This window comes from Grus americana, chromosome 2, assembly GCF_028858705.1.
Source record: "Grus americana isolate bGruAme1 chromosome 2, bGruAme1.mat, whole genome shotgun sequence".
NCBI lineage: Eukaryota > Metazoa > Chordata > Aves > Gruiformes > Gruidae > Grus > Grus americana.
Window position 1 is genome coordinate 58,914,546 of NC_072853.1, and position 21,453 is coordinate 58,935,998.

The window sequence follows — 21,453 nt, forward strand, 5'->3', positions numbered from 1 at the left end:
TTACCACGTGGTGTAAACACAAAAGATCATCCTTGGAGTCTTCCCTAAGTCCATCAGCCTGTGTCTACGCTGCTAAATTAAGTAGGTGTACAACTGTTCTCTGGTTCTAACACCAATTGGCATTGAGTGACCTGCAATTAATAAATGCTATTAATTAAGCTTCTTAATTCTGCAAACCAGGGTGGTTGACTGGCAATTGTTTGCGACCTCTGCTATCTCACAAACCATGCCTGGGAATCATCTGGGAGAGTGCAAATTTGCACAGTCCAAAGTGTACCAGAGACTATAATAATAATAATTAAGACACAGATGACTCAGTGGCAGCATCTGAAAAGGTTTCTTGCCTCCCCTTTACTTATGCATATAGAGGTAATTTTGTACTTCATAAATTTATTACTTCTATTTTATAGTAATTTAAAGGCACTCCTGTTTAAGCTCTTTCTATAGTATTGTGTATTTGCATGTCTGCTTCTGGTAAAGGTCCGGAGTCCATGAGTCTTCCCAGGTGTTTCAAATTTAAGTGTCAGTTTTCAGGACTCCTCTCTCAGTTTTGAGCACTGTAATTACGGCACTCTTGATTTTCCAGTTCCTGTCATCTGAAGCAGCAGTGTAGGTTTTTTGTATCTAAAATATTAGTCTCAAGGTAGCAGCACACAGAAAGGTGCAATTTAGTTGACAATCTTCATCTTTTTTTTTTTTTTTTTGACAGAATTAATCTTACACCTCACATACTTATTCCAAATAAATTACTTTTCTTCTCTGTGTGTAGTTGCACATTACTAACTTCTCAGGGGGTGTTTTATGAAAAGCCTGCTTCTGTTGTTAAAAGCACTCCTGTTTACAATCCCTCGTCTGTGCTACTTGCAATCAAATAAGAAAACTGCTAGGAATATAATGTCTCATTATGTGGGGGATATTTAAGTTGCAGTATGGCATGGAATTCAGTTCTGCCTTAAAAAAAAAAAAATTATAAAAGTAAAAAGGTGACATGTATGTTAATATGCATCTTAGCTGAAAGTAAAGAGTCTTTGTTTTGATGCTGCTGTCCTCTCCCCAGATTTCAGAGACTGTGGGAAAAGAAAGGCTACCATTGATCTTTGATGCAATATTTCATTTTAGCAGGAATATTCTCTATGATAGTTTTTTATTCAGTAGGTACTAACTGTATCAATTATATTTTGGACAAACTTAAACCTTTAAAGATTTCAGTTTTTAAGTCCACCCCTAAAAACAGCTAAAAGGAAGTGGAATATGTGTGATACAACAGCCATCTCAAAAGGATTTAGCTTTAACACAGAAACTGGAAGTCCTGGGTTTGGTATTCTGCAGCAACCTGAATGTCATGGTGACAGAAGTAGGAAAGGAATTTTGGAGATACAGATTTTCAACAAATCTCAGAGTTTCTTTGACATGGAAGGTTTTCCTTTCCCTCCCTTATCATTTGCCTTTCAATGAGAACTGAATCCAACCCTGCTACATGGACATCAACAAGAGTTCTGCAATTGTGTTCAATGGAACACAATATTTTAAAGTTTGGTCAGCTCCTTGGAGACAGAGATTGCATCAATCTGTACGGTGAAAAGATGCCTAGACAACAAATGGGAACTGAGTATTTTCTTGGCTGCCTTTTTAAAGTGGTACCCCACTTACATTAATGCTGTAATCTCCTCCAATGTAAGGGCAAGCACTGTGTACTTAGTCTCCATAATCTAGTCCTGTCTAGCAAGTGACATTTTATATTCTGATAGGAATTGTTTGTTAGGTGACAAGTGGAATATTCTGTGTTGAAGTGTTGTGAAGTAAAAATGTAAATAAAAGACATCTACTTAGGCTTATGTCTGGGTTGGGTTTTAATTTTTTTTTTATTTTATTTTACTTGCTACTTACAATAAAGGGTGCACTTTTAGTAAAATAGGAATTGTGTCTTAAGTCAGACCAATTTGTTTTATTTTGCCCATGACAGGAGCCAATACTAAAGATCTCAGTATAAGACACAATTGTCTTCTCCAAATGCCCAGTTATATGAAATTTTGCTCCCAAGAGGGTTTGTCACTAGCTTTGAAAAGGTAGCAATTTTTGCTTGCTTTCTGACTTAGGGGAAGAATTAAGAAGAGGTGAAGGGAGGCAGGGTTTCAAAACTTGACCAATAACTCTTAAACTCAGAGATTTTTTAATAACTTTCAGTGGGAAGTTGAATCAAAGCCATGGACTCTGCACAATTTCACATTCTTATTTTGCCTCTACGTGTTTAATTTTCTCATGTTTAACTAAACTGCACAGTGCACAAAATTATACGCACCTATGTACTTTAAATTTTTTCCTGGTCCTCTATTAAGTGAAGAAAGCTCTGACTTACTTACCTTTCTGGTTCTACTGCTTATTCTGTATAACTTTTTCATTGCTTCCTTGTATGTCTCTTCTGCAATCTAAACAATACTAAGCTTTTTTATTTTATACTACACAGAAATTCTGCCAGTCTATTTGTCTCTGGTGGAAGTGGACTGAATATTAGATGAACTGTTTTTCTTTTAGAACATCTGACTTTGTGCTTCAGAATAACTTCAATGGTCAGATGCTCTTCTGACATTGCAAAATGCCATTAGGTAAAAATTATTGAGATTCTATAGAATCACCTTTTTAGATAAAGCATGTATTGTGCCACTTCTTGAATCTGTACCAGACAACCACAATTTTCACGGTTTTAACAGAAAAATAAACATACGCAGGGAGTTGGGTGGAGGAGCAAAATAAGCTGTGTACAGAACAGCAACAGGAAACTCAAATAGGTGAAACCTGAAGAATTTAAAACAACTCTTTTGTTTTTTGCCTTAAGAAAATTGTTTATAAAGAATATGCCAAAGATGACAGAAACGCTTTACAGCTAAAATTTATAGTAGTTTAATTTCCAGGGAAACACAGTGGGCCAAATCCTTTAACTGAGCTTAGGAAAGCATTAAATAAATCAGTGGAATCTGGTGGAAATAGAATTTAAGAGCACACGTTCAGAAAAATAATGCAAGAAAAAACCTGACTGGTGCTTCCAAAGTCATAAATGCCTAAAGTTTTGTGCAGAGAGTTTCCAGGCTATCTACAGTTGTGCAACTGGACCCGTTGAACCTGTAGAGCCTCCTCAGTAGGACTTCTTCAGACTGAACTAACTGGTTCGGCATCTTTCTGTGCCTGTATCTTTCCACCTGAGAAATAAGGCCACTTGGCTGAGGCCACAGAGTCTCTGGATTATTTCTGTTTTTTTCAGTGATATTGTCCAAGGTAAAAGGTATGCATTATCTGTGTGAGAATATGGTATCTTGACTTGCTGCTGCAGAGTCTAGCTTTAAGCTCTAGTTTTGCAAGTGCTTACCTGAACAACAAGGTGAGCAGATCATGCAAGAAACTTTAGCAGAAACTGGCTTGCTTGTAACATTTCCTGTGGGCGTGGTTTGGTGGTGTAGAGCATCCTGAATATCCTAACTGCCTCTCATATAATACAAGGGGAACTCGAGCATCTGACTGTACTGCCTAGGGGCTGGACACGACACTTCTAGCTGCTGCCTGTGTGCTCCCTTCACTGAATGCTGGCCTTGGTGTGAGCACACAAAGTCAGCAGAGAACTGGTGTTTACCAGTCTCCTTCTGAGGACTTTAACCACCGCGATAAAATGTGCTGAAAAAGTTCAGCACAGTGACCAAGTAGGTAGAAGACAGGATAAAGAGATGAGAGTATGGCTCCTCCTTGCTGCTTCGTCAGGCTGCTTGAACAATTATTTACTCTCTGCAGGAGAATATTTATTTGAATTTAAAGCTGTTACTTCTTTTATGATGCTTACCATCCTATTGGCACTGCTCTCTACTCCTGTGCTGCTTTCCTCATGTATTTCATTGCTACAAGGTATTTAAGAAATGAATAAATGAATTTGGAAAGCTTTTTCTCATTATTCTATCATGTTACAACACTTTTGGCTAAGAGAGCGCCTAATTTAGCTACTCTAGATTTTGAGGAAATGATTTCAGAAGAGCTAGAAATTATGCATCCAACAAAATAATTGTTTCAATGTATGGGAAAATACATATTGATTTTGCTATTTTTTCTTTTGCCATTCTTTTCCTGTATCACTCTCTTATCACTTTCGTGACTGTTACCAGTTCATCCACTTGCACTGCCATTGTGCTAGCCACTAACTCAACCCTAATCAGGAAGCCCATCCCTCTACGTTTATTAATTCACCTACAGAATAACATAAAAGATGCCTCCATCTGTGTATCTGTTCTTCTCTCCCATAATCCTGCAGGATACAGAGAAGCCGGCAGCATGGAGTTCATACTGTGCTCCCTTTCCTAGCGTATCTGTCCCGTTACTGGGCAGATCTATGAAGCAGGTTCATTTTCATACTCACCTGTCAAGCACCACCGGTAAGGTTCATTCTTCAGAAGTATAATTCATTCAGCATAGTTTTTGTTTGCAAGTTTTGACCTTGCTGCCTTCTACCTCATGCCAAAACATTATATCATAGCAGTTTTGAATCACGAACGCCTTGCAGCTTGGCAGGCTGTGTAGACTATTAGAAATGACCATCCTAATTTGCATGCAAAGATAGCAAGGTACAAGGCAAGGGAGTCTTTTCCTTGCAGATACAGCTTGCTTTTAACAGCAGAGCATGCTTCCCTGTCACTCCTCCACTTCATAGGTCAAAAGCTGCATTAACATGCACCACAAGTCATTTGGAGCTACATGGATTTATCCACGTGTAGAGCAGAATTTGACTCGATGCTCTTACCCTGTGTGTGTTCTTCTACTATATAGAACAGAGACCCAGGCAGACACTAAGATTAATTGCCACTAATTTTAGAGCTCATTTTGAAAGTTTGGCCAATATACTACATTTATAACTGTTAAATCACATACTTCAAAAGTATCAGCTCCTTGTTATGAATATTTTAAAGAAATTAAGTAACCACACTATTTTATGCAGTTCCTAATGCTAACTTAATTAAGTCTTAGAAGAATTTAGTGCATTTAACCAGTCTCTCTGGAGGCTGAAAACCAGATTGTTTAAGCATAAAAATCTTCCTGAAAATAAAGGTGGTAGAATACTTGAGGCTTCACTTACAGAAAAATTATAGAGGGGCATTTAAAGCTGGGATAAACAGCACATCCCTTTTCTCCCACTGAAGATGTCAGATGTTAAAAGATTTTTTTTTCTTAAGTGATTTGACTCCTATTTTGTGCAAGGACTATTGAATTTTCAGTGGTTGCTGGCTCAGTAGTACTGATAATTAAACAGTCTCTATTTCCCTGATGAAGTAAGCATGAAGGTGGACAGTTACAATAGTATTGGTGGTACAGGCATGCAAATAAATTATGTGAGTGCTTAATTTTGCTCCCTTATTTCCATGAACTACTAATGAGTTACTCCAATTACCTACAGTAGATTTCATAATGCAGATTAAGGCAAGCTGTATTAAAAGACTTCTCAAACAAATGAAAATAAAAGAGAGGAGATGAAAACAATAGGCAGTGTTGATAGAAAGCTATACAATACACTGTGTTAAAAAAGAAGTTGGTCTGAAGAGACAAGAAACTGTGATGAGAACAGGAATATTGCAGATAAACTATAAGAGAAAAACATTAAATTCAACATGTGAATAAGGACACCAGCTCTGTTCCCAATTCTGCAGGTCCACCAAGAAGCATCAGTAACTTGGATTCCACTATTAACTTAATCCTAAACCAAAATTCAAACCAGGGGACCTTTTCTGATATGAAAATAGAATATACAGTTATTGAAAAGTGTGTTTGTACTGTAACACTGGCTTGGTTTGTAGTTCTTGCCAACATTTGTAATTATAGCATTCCTTTACTGCTATCTTTCCACTTTTCTTTTTTTTTTTTTTTTTTTCTCCCATCACAATGAGCCAACCCTACCCCAAAGCTTTTTGGCTTTACTTTTGCTTTTGAAAGCAAGAAAAAAAATCCTCCCTCCTGTGATCTCCACAATTAACTTTTCCCCATTCTTCATGTGCATAATAAAGAATATTTATGCAAAGCAAATATTCAGTGTTCAAGAACAAGCTAATTGGATTCTTTTCATAATTGGTAGTTTATTGCACATTTGTATTCAAAACCATTCCCACTCTACCAGAACCCCCTGAGTTGCGGAAAAGAGATTCAGTGCTTTTATATTACATGCTTTTCTTAGCTGTCAAAACTAACTAAAGAATCCCTTACTTTTATTTAGAAAGACTTTAATGATATCTCCAGCAACTAGGAATAGGCTTCTACAGGTTTCTGCGTGAACTGGTGCTGTGTCAATATTACTGTCCTGTTCAGAGAGAGTGCAAGTGTCTCACAGGCTTTAGGTTCGTTCCTCCCAACTGAGTATCCCATTGGAGTACGACTTGGAGCGAAACCTTTTTGGGGTAGTAGCCTACTCCTCACTGTGTGTCTTAGAATCATAGAATCATTCTGGTTGCAAAAGACCTTTAAGATCATCAAGTCCAACTGTTAACCTATCACTGCCAAGTCCACCACTAAACCATGTCCCTAAGCACCACATCTGCATGTCTTTTGAATAACTCCAGGGATGGTGATTCAACCACTTCCCTGGGCAGCCTGTTCCGATGATTAACAACCCTTTTGGTGAAGAAATTTTTCCTAATATCCAATCTAAACCTCCCCGGCACAATTTGAGGCCATTTCCTCTTGTTCCTATCGCTGGTTACTTGGGAGAAGAGACCAACACCCACCTGGTTACAACCTCCTTTCAGATAGTTGTAGAAAGCAAATAAGGTCTCCCCTCAGCCTCCTTTTCTCCAGGCTAAACCACCCCAGTTCCCTCAGCCACTCCTCATAAGACCTGTTCTCTAGACCCTTCATCAGCTTCATTGCCCTTCTCTGGACACACTCCAGCACCTCAATGTCTTTCTTGTAGTGAGGGGCCCAAAACTGAACACAGTATTCAAGGTGTGGCCTCACCGGTGCTGAGTACAGGGGGACAATCCCTTCCCTGGTCCTGCTGGCCACACTGTTTCCGATACAAGCCAGGATGCTGTTGGCCTTCTTGGCCACCTGGGCACACTGCTGGCTCATAGTCAGCCGGCTATCGACCAACACCCCCAGGTCCTTTCCCATTGGGCAGCTTTCCAGCCACCCATCCCCAAGCCTGTAGTGTTGCATGGGGTTGTCGTGACCCAAGTACAGGACCCGGCACTGAGCCTTGTTGAATCTCATACAATTGGCCTTGGTGCATTGATCCAGCCTGTCCAGACCCCTCTGTAGAGCCTTCCTACCCTGCAGCAGATAAACACTCCTGCCCAACTTGGTGTCATCTGCAAACTTACTGAAGGTGCACTCGATCTCCTTGTCCGGATCACTGATAAAGGTATTAAAGAGAACTGGCCCCAGTACTGAGCCCTGGGGAACACCACTAGTGACCAGTTGCCAACAGACTGGCCTGGAGCACCTCCTCCCCCTCCCTCTTTACTGACCTTGGTGTCTGCAAAGTTGTTTCTCTCACATCTTCTCACTCCTCTCTGTCTGCTCCTAGGTTTTTTTTCCTTCTTAAATATGTTATTGCAGAGGCACTACCACCGTTGATGAGTTTGGCCTTGGCCAGTGGTGGGTCCGTCTGGGAGCTGGCTGGCATTGGCTCTATCTGACATAGGGGAAGCTTCTAGCAGCTTCTTGCAGAAGCCACACCTGCAGCCCCCCCGTTACCAAAACCTTGCCATGTAAACCTGATACAGATCTCTAGATACAAAAGGAATTTAAAATTAAAACTAACAAGTTGCCACATCCAAAGGGTACTTTCCCTCCCAGTTGCTCATCTTTGCACTCTAAACAGCTTGGTGTCATCTCTGTTACGTTCTTTTTCATGAATTAGTCTTCACAAGCTGATAATCTTTTCCTAAATTCCAGTTAGCTGCTGCATGGATAGGGCTTGTTGTTCTGCACTGGGTTTTGGCATCTTTGTTAGATGTAGCTGTGTGGCAAGAGTAGCTATCCATACTGCAGTTTACTCAGTAGGAGAAAACATATGTACAGGCTTTAATTAAAGATCCTGTGGGGAAACACATTATTAAATAGAAAATTCTTGTTAACAGGGTCTTTGTTGCAGATAGAATTAAACCAAGGTGAACTTAACTATCAAACAGGTATTTATGCTTGTTGAATAAAGTCAACATTCTGAGTAGCTAAAATAATACATTTTTCAGATTCAATGGATCTTAATGGAGAGACAATTGCCTTCTCAGATGTATTATATAAATAAATTAAACATTTCAGTAGCACAGGAGCTGTGTTTTCATCCATGAGATGTTTACAAAAGACAAAGAGGGTTCCATTTAGTTATGCTTACTCGATAAGCTGTCGTTTGGCAATTGTTTCCATCAATATTATATATCAGTCCTGGCTCTTCTTTAAAACCTTAGTTCTGTAAATCATTGCACAGACCTCTGTCAGTCTGTTATTCCACCTTCCCTTCCACAAAATTATCTATTATTTACCTTGTTTATGTGCACCACAAACCCAGCTCATGTTGGCCAGGTATCATCTCCAGATATCACAAGACCATCATCTAGTGAAGTTGTGGAGAGGCAGCAGGGTAGAGGATCCTGTGGATCTAATCTCTGCTGTATAGAATGCTATAGGAAAAATCTTTGTGTGTGACAGTAATTCTTGTGGATATGATCTTCTCTTCATTCTTCACAGAATCTCTATTCTTTTGCATGTTTTGCTTTAGTCTGATGAGCACCGTTGGCTCTGTTTTCTGACCTCAGTACCTCAAATACTAAAACTGAAAAAAAAAAAAAAGTAATTATTAAAGATTTTTTCTTGATCAAAAGCAGAATCTTTGCTGCTGCTGGGTAAAGCATCCGCTAGAAAGACCCATTTATCCACCTTTTCTTTATGGACTCATTAGTTGTACCTTACTGCTATGGATCACAAGAACACAAAGATAACAGCCGATCATTACACTCTCCAGCAGCAACTTACCAAAGCGATTTTATATGTTTTCACACATAATACCAGGGGATTGAATTTGATGTTAGAAATCTTCTAGTTCTATAACCTGCTTTTATTCACTCAAGAACAAAACTCAGCTTCAGGAATAAAGTGAAGATGAAAGGATACTGCAAAGCCTGGGCTCTGTGGAAAGAAGACACAGGCTGCACAAGTTTTTCAGAATATCAGCTCAAATAACTTTGCCTGAAGAGCAAAACTGGCAATGCTACAGATGAAACACATGAAACTGGAGACCGTACACAGGATCGGCTACAATCCTGTGGTGTCTTCTTTATTGATAGAGTTCAGTTAGCATTCACCTGAAAGGGACAGAATAAGGATCTCAAAATTTTGCCTTCTGTTGCAAAAACGGCTAAGCAAACTGGGAATATTGCCAGTGAAAGAATATTGCCAGTGAAAGAAGGTAGAAGAGTTGAGGGGCTAGCCCATTGTTTGTCCCTTGCATGTCTCATAGAACTAATGATTTTAATGATTCTATCTGTGAGTAGTTTTCAGTCACATAGAATCATAGAATGGTTTGGGCTGGAAGGGACCTTGAAGATCATCTAGTTCCAAGCCCCCTGCCATGGGCAGGGACACCCTCCACTAGACCACATTGCCCAAAGCCTCATCCAACCTGGTCTTAAACACTTCCAGGGATGGGGCATCCACAACCTCTCTGGGCAACCTGTTCCAGTACCTCACCACTCTGACAGTAAAGAATTTCTTTCTAACATCTAATCTAAATCGACCCTCCTTCAGCTTAAACCCATTACCCCTTGTCCTGTCACTACACTCCCTGATAAACAGTCCCTCTCCAGCTTTCCTGTAGGCCCCCTTCAGATACTGGAAGGCCGCAATTAGATCTCCCCGGAGCCGCCTTTTCTCCAGGCTGAACAATCCCAACTCTCTCAGCCTGTCCTCATAGGAGAGGTGCTCCAGCCCTCTGATCAGCTTCGTGGCCCTCCTCTGGACTCTCTCCAACAGCTCCATGTCTTTCTTGTACTGGGGCCCCCAGAGCTGGACGCAGTACTCCAGGTGGGGTCTCACAAGAGTGGAGCAGAGGGGCAGGATCACTTCCCTCGACCTGCTGGTGGTCACGCTTCTTCTGATGCAGCCCAGGACATGGTTGGCTTTCTGGGCTGCAAGCGCACACTACTGGCTCATGTTGAGCTTCTCATCAATCAATACCCCCAAGTCCTTCTCCTCGGGGCTGATTTCAACCCATTCCTCGCCCAGCCTATAGTCGTGCTTGGGATTGCCCTGACCCTTGTAGAGGACCTTGCATTTGGCCTTGTTGAACTTCATGCGGTTCGCACAGGCCCACCTCTCCAGCCTGTCAAGGTCCCTCTGGATGGCATCCCTTCCCTCCAGCATGTCGACCACACCACACAACTTGGTGTCATTGGCAAACTTGCTGAGGGTGCACTCGATCCCACTGTCCATGTCGCCGACAAAGATGTTGAACAGTGCCGGTCCCAGTACCGACCCCTGAGGAAAACCACTTGTCACCGTTCTCCACTTGGACATTGAGCCATTGAACACAACTCTTTGAGTGCGACCATCCAGCCAATTCCTTATCCACTGAGTGGTCCATCCATCAAATCCATGTCTCTCCAATTTAGAGACAAGGATGTCGTGCGGGACAGTGTCAAATGCCTTGCACAAGTCCAGGTAGATGACTTCAGCTGCCCTTCCCTTATCCACAGATGCTGTAACCCCTTCATAGAAGGCCACCAAGTTTGTCAGGCATGATTTGCCCTTAGTGAAGCCGTATTGGCTGTCACCAGTCACCTCCTTATCTTCCATGTGCCTCAGCATAGTCTCCAGGAGGTTCTGCTCCATGATCTTGCCAGGCACGGAGGTGAGACTGACCAGCCTGTAGTTCCCTGGGTCTTCCTTTTTTACCCTTCTTAAAAATGGGGGTCATATTCCCCCTCTTGCAGTCGGCGGGAGCTTCGCTGGACTGCCAGAACTTCTCAAATATGATGAAGAGTGGCCTGGCCACTTCATCCGCCAGTTCCCTCAAGACCCGCGGATGCATCTCATCAGGTCCCATGGACTTGTGCACCTTCAGGTTCCTTAGACATTCTCGAACCTGATCTTCTCCTACAGTGGGCGGTTCTGCATTCTCCCAGTCCCTGCCTTCTGTGACCTGGGCAGTGTGGCTCAAGCATTTGCCAGTGAAGACTGAGGCAAAGAAGTCATTGAGCACCTCAGCCTTCTCCATATCCTGCCATAACTTAGAGAAAATGAATAGTCAGGGAAAAAAAAAATCTTTTTAACTATTTCCAGTACAATTATGAGTTATTTCAGTAGTTGCTATGCTAGAGAATGGCATCTAGGTAGGAAAGCTCAGTACTGCCTGTCTGATTAAGCATTATTAGCATTTTTCAACTCAGAAAAAATAATAGCTGGTGAAAGAGAGAAAGAAACAAATGCATCCTGCTGCTAAATTTTATAGTGGGAAGAATACATGCAGTTTAATAAGCTGAGATTTTGAACTGAAACTAGAAGAAGGTCAAAAGACTGGCATCCTACAGAGATGAATAAATTTTGTGCAAAGCAGAAGAACTAAGTAAATTGTTTGGAAAGACAGCAGTGCTCATGCTTGGTGAGAAGAAAAGAAGGTACAAATAGGGTCATGAAGGTACATTGAAATAAATATAAAAGCACATCTCTACACTCTGAAGTGAGCCTGGGTCTTAAGCCTATTTTCACACTATCAGCCATCTCTGAACCACATCATTTATCCTCAGGTGGTTCAGTGGAGCTTTAAACCTCTTTTGGAAGGGTTTCGCACAAACAGAGGTAAGTTTCTTATATCCCAGGTAACAAGCTGACGGCCTAGCTTAATTCCTCCGGAGCAAAATCTGCATGATATGATCCTGGGCACTAGCCAAGCTAGCAGTCAGCAAGGTGGCTGGAAAACCTGTAGGACCTCTGAGCACGGTCCCTACTTTGCACTGTCAATCTAGCCAGAATATCGTAGAGGTGAATTGAAAGCACTAGTAAAGCAGCCCCGCTCCAGTGTCTGATATGTCTCCTCTCTAACTGTATGAAAGAGAGAGAGGCAGAGTGAAGGAATCCTCAAATCTCAGTGCTGTTATCCATGTACAACTGAAAAATTATTGACGCTTAACCTTGTCAACACAGATGTTTGCAATGCATTACAATAGCTCGCTTAGAAATAACTGCTAGTTTTGATCTTTGTAACACAATTTATATTCTCCACATGAATTAATGAGAATTTGAACTCAATTATTGATTCCAACTACAAGAAATGATTTATACCTTGACAGTAAAATAGTTAAATTACATTTCACAAATGAAGAAATATAGTGGCCTTCCTCCTTTAAAAATTTGAACCTCAAGCTTTAACAAAGTAAACTAGTTAAGTATAAGAAAAACAGCACATCCCTTGCGACACCAAATCTGTGTGCGGAATGCCTGCCAAAGCTGTGTTGTTTGGTGTAAGGATATGAGAACTGGCTGTGCTATGGCCTGTCAGGAGATATCAGTGTTGATTCAAACCGTGTATGTTCAGGACATGCAGGACAACTTTCAATGATTGCTAATGGGATGTGGAGCTCTTTCATTGTTCTCAGTCTGTAAGTGCCTCCCCTGCATCACTTGAATATAAAAAGGGCAAATGAGAATTTGAGAATTTTCAAGTGTAAAAACCTGAGTGAAAGTCATCCATTTCTCAAGATTTTCTGAATCTTGAGCAGCAAGTGTGTTCTGACACCAGGCTGACTGTCCTGCCGGAATTTTGTCCTTTTCTCTATGTTCTCTGTCAGTGTTCCTTCTGTCTGCTGCTGTGAGCTATCAGGCTGCTGCATTGTTGTGTGCACAAGCACTTACTTCCAAAGAGAAGCCAGGCTGTGTTTTACATTGTTAATAAATGAGAAATTTAATTGCTACAGGAGATGTCTTGGCAAAGGCCATACTGGTGTTAAGGTGAAACATTCTGCCTTTATGCCCCTGCATGTGTTCACATGAATCCGAGTTTGGGCCAAGCAGCTGTTGCTCTCTCTGTTGTGATCACTACAGTCCCTCTTGAGTGCCCTTCCCGTCTAGTTCATCCACATCTTTAATAAATATTTGACTAAGTCTTAATTTTCAGATACACTGTCTCCTTTATGTATTACTGCCATTCTCTCTTCCCCTGCAACAGTATAAGCTGATTTCATTGTCAGAATTATCAACTAGACAATTTTCAAGTGGTATTACAGGCGTCTTTTATGAATAATTATAAAAAGTAGACATCTCTCACTCAGTATGAGAGCAACAGAGACACTCATTGAATCTAAATCTAGGAAATACACATTTTGAAATTGGACTCCAATATGCAGTTATAAATTAAATTTTTAAAAAGCTTAGGATTTTCACATTTGTTCTTGAGATTCAGTCATGTAGAAATACATTGGACTCAGAGAAATACACTTACCAGATAGAAATTTTCAGTTCAAGCTTGCCTTTAAAATGTGCAAATGAAAGTTTGCAGAACAGAATAATCACAGTGCAATAGGACATACCAATTACCTCCTGTTATAGGACAGGTAGACCGCTGGCACGGTGCTGTTTGTTGTGTGTGAAGAGTGTGCTTGGGATCCTATGGAGCACAGATGTGAATTGTCCCTGTCCCTGAGAGCTTACAGTGAAACAAAACAGATTGAGAAAGCCATATGTAAAAATATCTAGAGTAAGAGGGTTATCAAAAATGTCATTGTGGGGGAGGGACTAAAGAAAATCTAACATGCTAGATTTACACTGCATTTTATAAATTCTTATTATTTTTTTCTTTTGGAAGATATAATGCTGTGTTCCTGTCTCATTCAGAAGTCCTACTGTGATACAGTTGAAACAATGACAAGACATATAGCCACCTACTCTCTTGCTGCTTAGAAAAATCTGCACACACATTAGCAGTAGAAAAGTATTCTTTCAGAACTGTTCCTGATGTTTTGCTTTTGAGTGTGTAGTATCTAATGCAAGCGCTGTCAACAGAAATGTCCTGTCCTTCAGCAAAAAGAAAAATAAAGTTCATTGATGATTGTACACAGCCACCAACTTAGCATATTATATGGTATACCATTGTGTGGATAATAAGTATGCTGGCTTTTACACTATCAAGAGAGAGATTTTTCAGAAATGACAAAGATTGCTATTAAATACAAACTATTAAATATCATTAAATAGTCATGGCTTTCATTAAAGTATGACTGAATGAGTAAGATACTTGTAATTGTCCTACCTGGAGGGCTTGATTCCAACTCTAAGTTGTAATTCAGCTCCAGGGGAAGACAGATATTTTTTCTTTCTCTGAAAGTGAAAGAAACTTGAAATTTGATAGAAGTTCAATGTAAAAGCTCTCTTAATAAAAGCTTCTAAGGGGATATTTTGAGTTAGTATAGCCCTGCCATGGTCATTCTTTGGGTACAGTGTCTCATGCCCAGTCCTAACGAGTCAGGTCCATGTTAATCTTCGGTCAAGCCTGCACGGCTCCGGCCTTAAGGAGCTGTGTTCAGGTCAGGGGTGATTTGTAGTCTATTGGGCAGACACAGGTCTACATTTTCAGTCTATAGGGAACAAACATTTTCTCTAAATATTTAACGTGCACTTTATAAAAAAGAAAAAAACAATTTTTTTTGAGTGAAGTTAAGTGCAAGACTAAAGACTCTAGAGGGAGGCAAGAGCTAGTAAAAGGCAGCAGAAAAATCACACATGACTAACCAGTGACTGAAAGTGTGGTGCTACGATTGCACCCCTAGCTTATCTTCCTGCTGTTCTGAATCTTCATGCACTGCTGGGAAAGGGCATGTCAGTCTCCTCCCATGTCAATTTATGATTCCCTGCAAGTTTTTAAGAAATTGTACTAAAAGTAATGTTAATTAGGATGGTATACTGTGCCTTGAACTCAGCCCCAGTCTTGCAAGCAAACGTGTTACACATCTTCAAATGTTGATGCTTAACTAAAAAGAAAAGAAAAAAAAATTGTATGCAATTGTCCAATGAGTTAAAATTATGTTGTGTCTGTTATTATTGCTAAGTAGATTAACTTGACATTGAACACTTGAGGCTTCATGATAAGGAGATTTTCACATCAATAAAACCCCCCTAGTTTTACTGATGTAAAATTCTTATATATACTTATGTATACACGAACACATCCATATATAGGCCATTGCTGAAACAGTCTTTAAAAGTCACCTTCATTATAACGTCTCCCTGCAAAATCCTATTTTGGATCACATCTTTTTTGAGATTTAATACATTTTCTACAAGCAAACTGCTAAGGCAATAATTGAAACACCACAGTGCCAGATGGCTGGATTTGCAATGGTTGCTGACTTTTCATACCCAGAAAGATTTAGTTTGTTTTGTGAAAGCTCTGTGAAACACCTGTTTCAGTTTTGTCACAAGGTCAAATTGTGCCCATATGAATGACGTGGTCCTCTACCACAAAGAAGTCAGGTAGTGGGGTTCCCTGCATGCTGTAATTTCTGAATTGCTTATTTGGAATAGCGTAATGAGAATGGTTTTAATCAGAGTTTGCTACAATTACTATACAAGAGGAAAAAAATAGGAAAAGAATTGAACAAAAGAGCTTATGCTTAAAATAGTTAATGGGTACTAGCATCATTTTTTCAGTTATAAAGAATCACATTTATAAAATGAATGGAAGTAACAAATGATCTTTCAGACTTAACAGAAAGAGCAATTAAGCTTCTTGATTTAGTAGAGGCAATGGGAAAGATGTGAGGAGGAAAGGGCCTGAGGCATGTGGTGATCTGACAAATAAGACCTAAATAATGCAGTGTTTTCTCAGCTGTAAATGCAGGTGTTTGCAGAAGCAGCACAGATGCTCATCGTTTTGAATGCAGGATTCCCTGTAGTGACATATCTGAATAAAGATTCTCTTACCAGCTATTTATCTCTAATGTGCCCAGAGAAGCAGGGCTTTCTACAAATTTCCACACATGCAAGGATATTTAAGAATAAATCCTACTTTATCAGTTGTCTACAGTCTAATAGAGAAAATCCTCCAAAGGCAAGAAAGTTTTGTTTAAATCATACTCTTAATGACAGTGGCTATCTATCTTTCACCTTGTTCAGTCTGTGTAAATTGGCATGCTAAAAATAAGACTCACTTCTCTACAGCTGTGGATGAGATTTTAGTGCATGTGTGCATACACTGGGGAGGATTTGATAATGTGCATGGAAATACCGCTGGGGAAGCATTTATTCCTGTCTTCACTAATACTTTCAAACACTGTTCTCTTTTCCCTGTCTGTCAGAGACATAGCGGTATTGCATACTGGTTACTCTCCTAGCCCTTACTTCTATTTGGCACCTGACATCAAGAAAAAGGGAAAATTTAAAACAAAACAAAACAAAACAACAACCCACAAGAGACTGAGGAAGTATTGTGTTCTCACAGTTGTATAGAAAACCTTGAAAACACGACAAAAGGCAACTGGATGTTACCATTCATTTGGTAATGCTGCTTGAGGTCTGAAAATAACTGGTTTGAGTCATGTAAATTGACCTATGCACTTTGTTGTGTACCACCTTTGACACCAGCAATGATACATTCAGCATCACTGTTGGTCCTGTTTTCCTAGCTAGTACAACATTTAGGAAAAAAGGAGCAGCATTTTACTCTAACTTGCTGTTTTAGGTTAGTTACTCCAGCACCTTGGTTTGTAACACTATGAGAGTCCCTCTTCCCCAGTTTAAAGAATTTAAGTGAAAAGAGCCAGATGGTGCACCAGGGCTGCAAAGCATGGCAGCTCAGGAGGCCATACACGGGAACACCAGTGCCCTGCGTGGTGGTGTTTCAGAGACGATGTAGGACTTCTCCCGGGTTCCAAACCACTGAAGGAGAAACAGCTGAATTAATTCCTCACATAAATATTCCAAACATGCAGAAAGCATAACAGGTGGTTGAGTCTTTTAGCTGCAATTAGAACAGCACACAAAAACTTGTTAGAGTATTTTCAGGGAAATAGAACATCATTGAAACACACTGTTCCAAACCAAGAACATTTTTCAGAGAAATTGTTTTGGAGTAAACTCTTCTCCAGGACTGAAGAGGAGCTTTGTACTCTATGGCATGGGAGCTAGATGACTTCAGGACATTTGGCTTGTCTTGTTTTACCCATTATAATGGTAGAATAATAGAATGAATGGGGCTGAAAACTTGTAGGCATCTGCCCTGGGGGCTATGGGTCCCCAGGAAGCAGAGGTACTTGCTAGCATGTAACCACCATTGCAGCAGACACCTTTGGAAACATGTTCATTGTCATAATTTCCTAACAGGTCGCTCTGGATCCTGAAAGCTGAATACATCATCCTCAAGGGAACTTAGGTCCTATATAGGATCACTATTTTCAGTCTCTTTTTAAGAAAGCCTATAACTTGTTCTTTCTAAAAATGGTGCTCCATACATCTGGCATTCTGTGAAGGTATTGGCCTAGAAGCATTAGCTTGCAGTGGGAATTACATTATCTAATTATGGATTATCTAATTATGGATGCAAGGTATTCTTTGCAACAATCCATCAACAGTGACCTGAAAGATCTTTTCAGCCCTTTTCAGAAATGTTGCAGTTACATCATAGTAATTTACCTGTATGTCTTTTGCAGTGTCAGCTGCAAACAGCAAGGCTGATTTAAGGCAGTGTAAGGGATGTTGTAATCCCTCACTACAAGAAGATGGTGTCTCATTTGCCTATCATCTATATCTGATGGACACCACTGTCCACCATAGTTGTCCACCATTCTTGCCTGGCTTCTTTTCTTGTTGTGGCACAGCTGATGCACTAGAACTGCCCTTTTAAAAAAAAAAAAAAAGAGAGAAAAAATCTGGATTAGATTTAATCTAGATGTTTCACTACATAGGATAGAGTAAAATGGAATGGAATGGAATAGAATAGAATAGATTTCAGTTGGAAGGGACCTACAATGACCATCTAGTCCAACTGTCTAACCACTTCAGGGCTGACTAAAAGCTAAAGCATGTTATTAAGGGCATTGTCCAAATGCCTCTTAAACACTGACAGGCTTGCGGCATCGACCACCTCTCAAGGAAGCCTGTTCCAGCATTTGACCACCCTCTCAGTAAAGAAATGGTTCCTAATGTCCAGTCTAAACCTCCCCTGGTGCAGCTTTGAACCATTCCCATGTGTCCTGTCACTGGATCGCAGGGAGAAGAGTTCAGCACCTCCCTCTCCACTTCCCCTCCTCAGGAAGCTGTAGAGAGCCATGAGGTTGCCCCTCAGGCTCCTCTTCTCAAACTAGACAAGCTCAAAGTCCTTAGCCACTCCTCACAGAACGTGCCTTCCAGCCCTTTCACCAGCTTTGTTGACCTCCTTTGGAAGCATGCAAGGCCCTTCACATCCTTCTTAAATTGTGGACCCCAGAACTGCACACAGTATTCAAGGTGAGGTCACACCAACGCTGAATACAGCAGGATAATCACCTAGTTTGAGTGGTTGGTTATGCTGTGTTTGATGTACCCTGAGATGCGGTGCATGTTTGTACCTCCATCTGGTACGGCACAAGTGAAATGTGATGGGGGAGTAGGGCAAGGGATGTGAATAAAAATGGGGTCTATGTGGCAGAGGCTGATTAAACAGCTTAAACTAAAGTTTTCTAGTTCAGTGGGGTTTCAGTGGGATTTCAGTAGTTTCAGTGGAGTTCACTGTTTCCAAATGTCACTAATGGGAGCTTGTGTATCTCAATAACTTTGAAAATCATGTGCCAATACTCTCAATTCTTTTGTGATGCAACATTTTTTTGTCCTGGAGACCTTCCAGGGACTGGTGTCCTCCTTCTTACCTATATCCTACATAGTGCATCAAACAAATGATCCCAACTGCAGATGTTAACATGGAAAAAATTCCAGACTGCTATCTACTTTGCTCCTTGGAATTAAATTTTAATCACCTCTTTTGTTTTTTTCTTCAAATTTTCTTTCGCATGAAGGGTCTTTTTATTTCATCGTATTGTTTCATCACTTCTTTTATTCTTGTGTGTTTCATGACTTTGGTGTGCTGGTGGCATTTTCTATAAGCAGGGTTGGGTTTTTTTTTTTTCATATCTAAATATTCTAAATCTCCCATGTGGGTATTTTTTCTTTTTCTTTTTTTTTTAAAAAAAAGAAATTATATTTTTCTCTGCTGTTCTTTGTTGTATTTTCTTTGCTAATTTCCTGCCTTTTCTCTTTCTTTATCTTCTATAATTGTCAGGTCTTTTACAGATTTTTATTCTTTTCAACATTTAAATGCTGAACAGAAGTATTCTTTAGTGTTTGCAGCTGTAAGATAAGCTCTGGTTTTAATATTCTTGTCCTGGGCACAAAGACTTGCTTACACAAGGGAATGACTCATTCTCTACTGCATTCAAATTTAGCAAGTTTAAATTACACTGATAGCTGAACTGGAGATCAGCTATTAGTAAAGGAGTCAGAACTGGCTCCCTAGTAGCTTTTCAAAATGACTTTCTGAGATCCTGTGCATTTCTACTTCAGATCAGATAGTAGTATCTTAACAGAAAGGTGGTATGTCTAATTCTATACTGCAATTGATGCCTAAATCTCTGCAGTTTAATTGTGCTTATCAAATTACCTTGAAAACTGCAAGTGTTAATAAAAAAGTCAAGCTTTATTGATTCCAGAGCTGCCAGCCATATCATACATTGAGTGAAGCACAGCTTTTTCCTTAACTTCTTTGCTTCCCACCACTCCTCCCTTCCCACCACTGGTCAGTATTTATATGCATTGATAAGATCCCCCTGAGACCTCTCTTCTGCAGGCTAAGCAGCCCCAGCTCTCTCAGCTTCTCCTCATATGAAGGATGCTCCAAGCTCTTACCTTACTTATCTTTGTGGCCCTTCACTGGACTCTCTTCAGTGAACTGGGCTCTCTTCATGTGTCTTGCTCTGGGGAGCCCAGAACTGGACCCAGCACTCCACACGTGTCTCACCAGTGCTGAGCAGAGGGGAAGGATCACCTCACTCAACCTGCTGGCAATGCACTTCCTGTTACAACCCAGGAGGCTGTTGGTCTTCATTGCCATGAAGGTGCCTTGCTGGCTCATGGTCAGCTTGTGGTCCACCAGCACCCTCTGGTCCGTCTCTGCAGAGATGCTTTCTATAAGATCACACTTGTCTTAACATAGTGGTCCAACTTATCAAATAGAAGCTTACTGGGCATGAACACAGCTTGTATGTTGCCTAAACAAGGTAGGAATAGTTTACCAGCATGTATTTATGAACCTTTTCTGGTATAAGGATTGCAGAGCAAAATCTCCCAACAAATAGTTTAAATTATCTTTAGACATATCTAGACTCTCACAGCTGCAGCAAAGCATTGTAACATCAAATGATCTAATGTCTATAATGTTGCTTACTGTTCCGATCCAGGAAGGCCCGGGCTGGGAAGATTTGTTGTTATACCCAGAGCGAGATTAAGACACAAACGAGGTCATATGCCGCTGACTGGAGGACTTTAGTGAACAAAGTATTTATCAAGAAAGTAGCGACAGGAAAGGGAAAGAGAGAACAGAAAAGGAGGAAATTTAGCAAGCAGTCAGGATAGAGTTGCAAAAGATAGTCACCACCATGGATCCAGTGGCGTCCCGTTGGTCCGTAGTCTTCGCGTATTCCGGCAGTGAGGATTCCCCTCACCATTTGACCGAGCAGTCTTTTATAGGGTATGTGGGGAGGTCGTTCCCTAGATGACAGCATGTACTGCCTACCAGCACATGCTCTCGACAGGCTGGGGTGGTTGCACCTGTCTAGGCACACCCCCACCACACCCCCAAAGTGACGTGACTGTTCTTTGACCCCTGTTGGTCTGCTCATGGCAACTGGGCTCAGTCAATCTGGCGGGGAGTCTTGCGAAGAGCCTAGCAGGGTTTGCGAACAAGCTTTGAGACAGTCCCACTCAAGACGTGGTTCCTCACACTTACAAAAGTAAAACAAATCTTGAGGGAAAGAAAATGGACCCATTGGGGATCTGTTAATTTTTTTCAGCTCTGGATTAATTAATTATTTTCAACAAATGAGCCTTGGAATTTTATCTCTGGAAATATACTGAACAGTTTCTTTACTATGTGGTTAATTTTTCTTTAGTTAATTAAACAACACTATGCTACGGGGAGTCTATTATGTTATGGAGTACATCTAATTGGTCTTAACCTAGCTCCAAGCTGAGGTTAAGAAAATACTTTTTAAATTTTAACAGATAATTTTTCACTTTGAGGTTACCATTGTAGTCTTCCATCTTTGTTTTTAAGACAATGAGATGACAGTTACATTTTTCTTGCTGAAACATTTCTACACATTACATTTTAGGATCCATATTTATCTTACATGATTCTTGAAAAGTGGATACAGGGACCTCAGGAAGAAGCTATAAATTAGAATGTTCGTATGAAATGTTTGT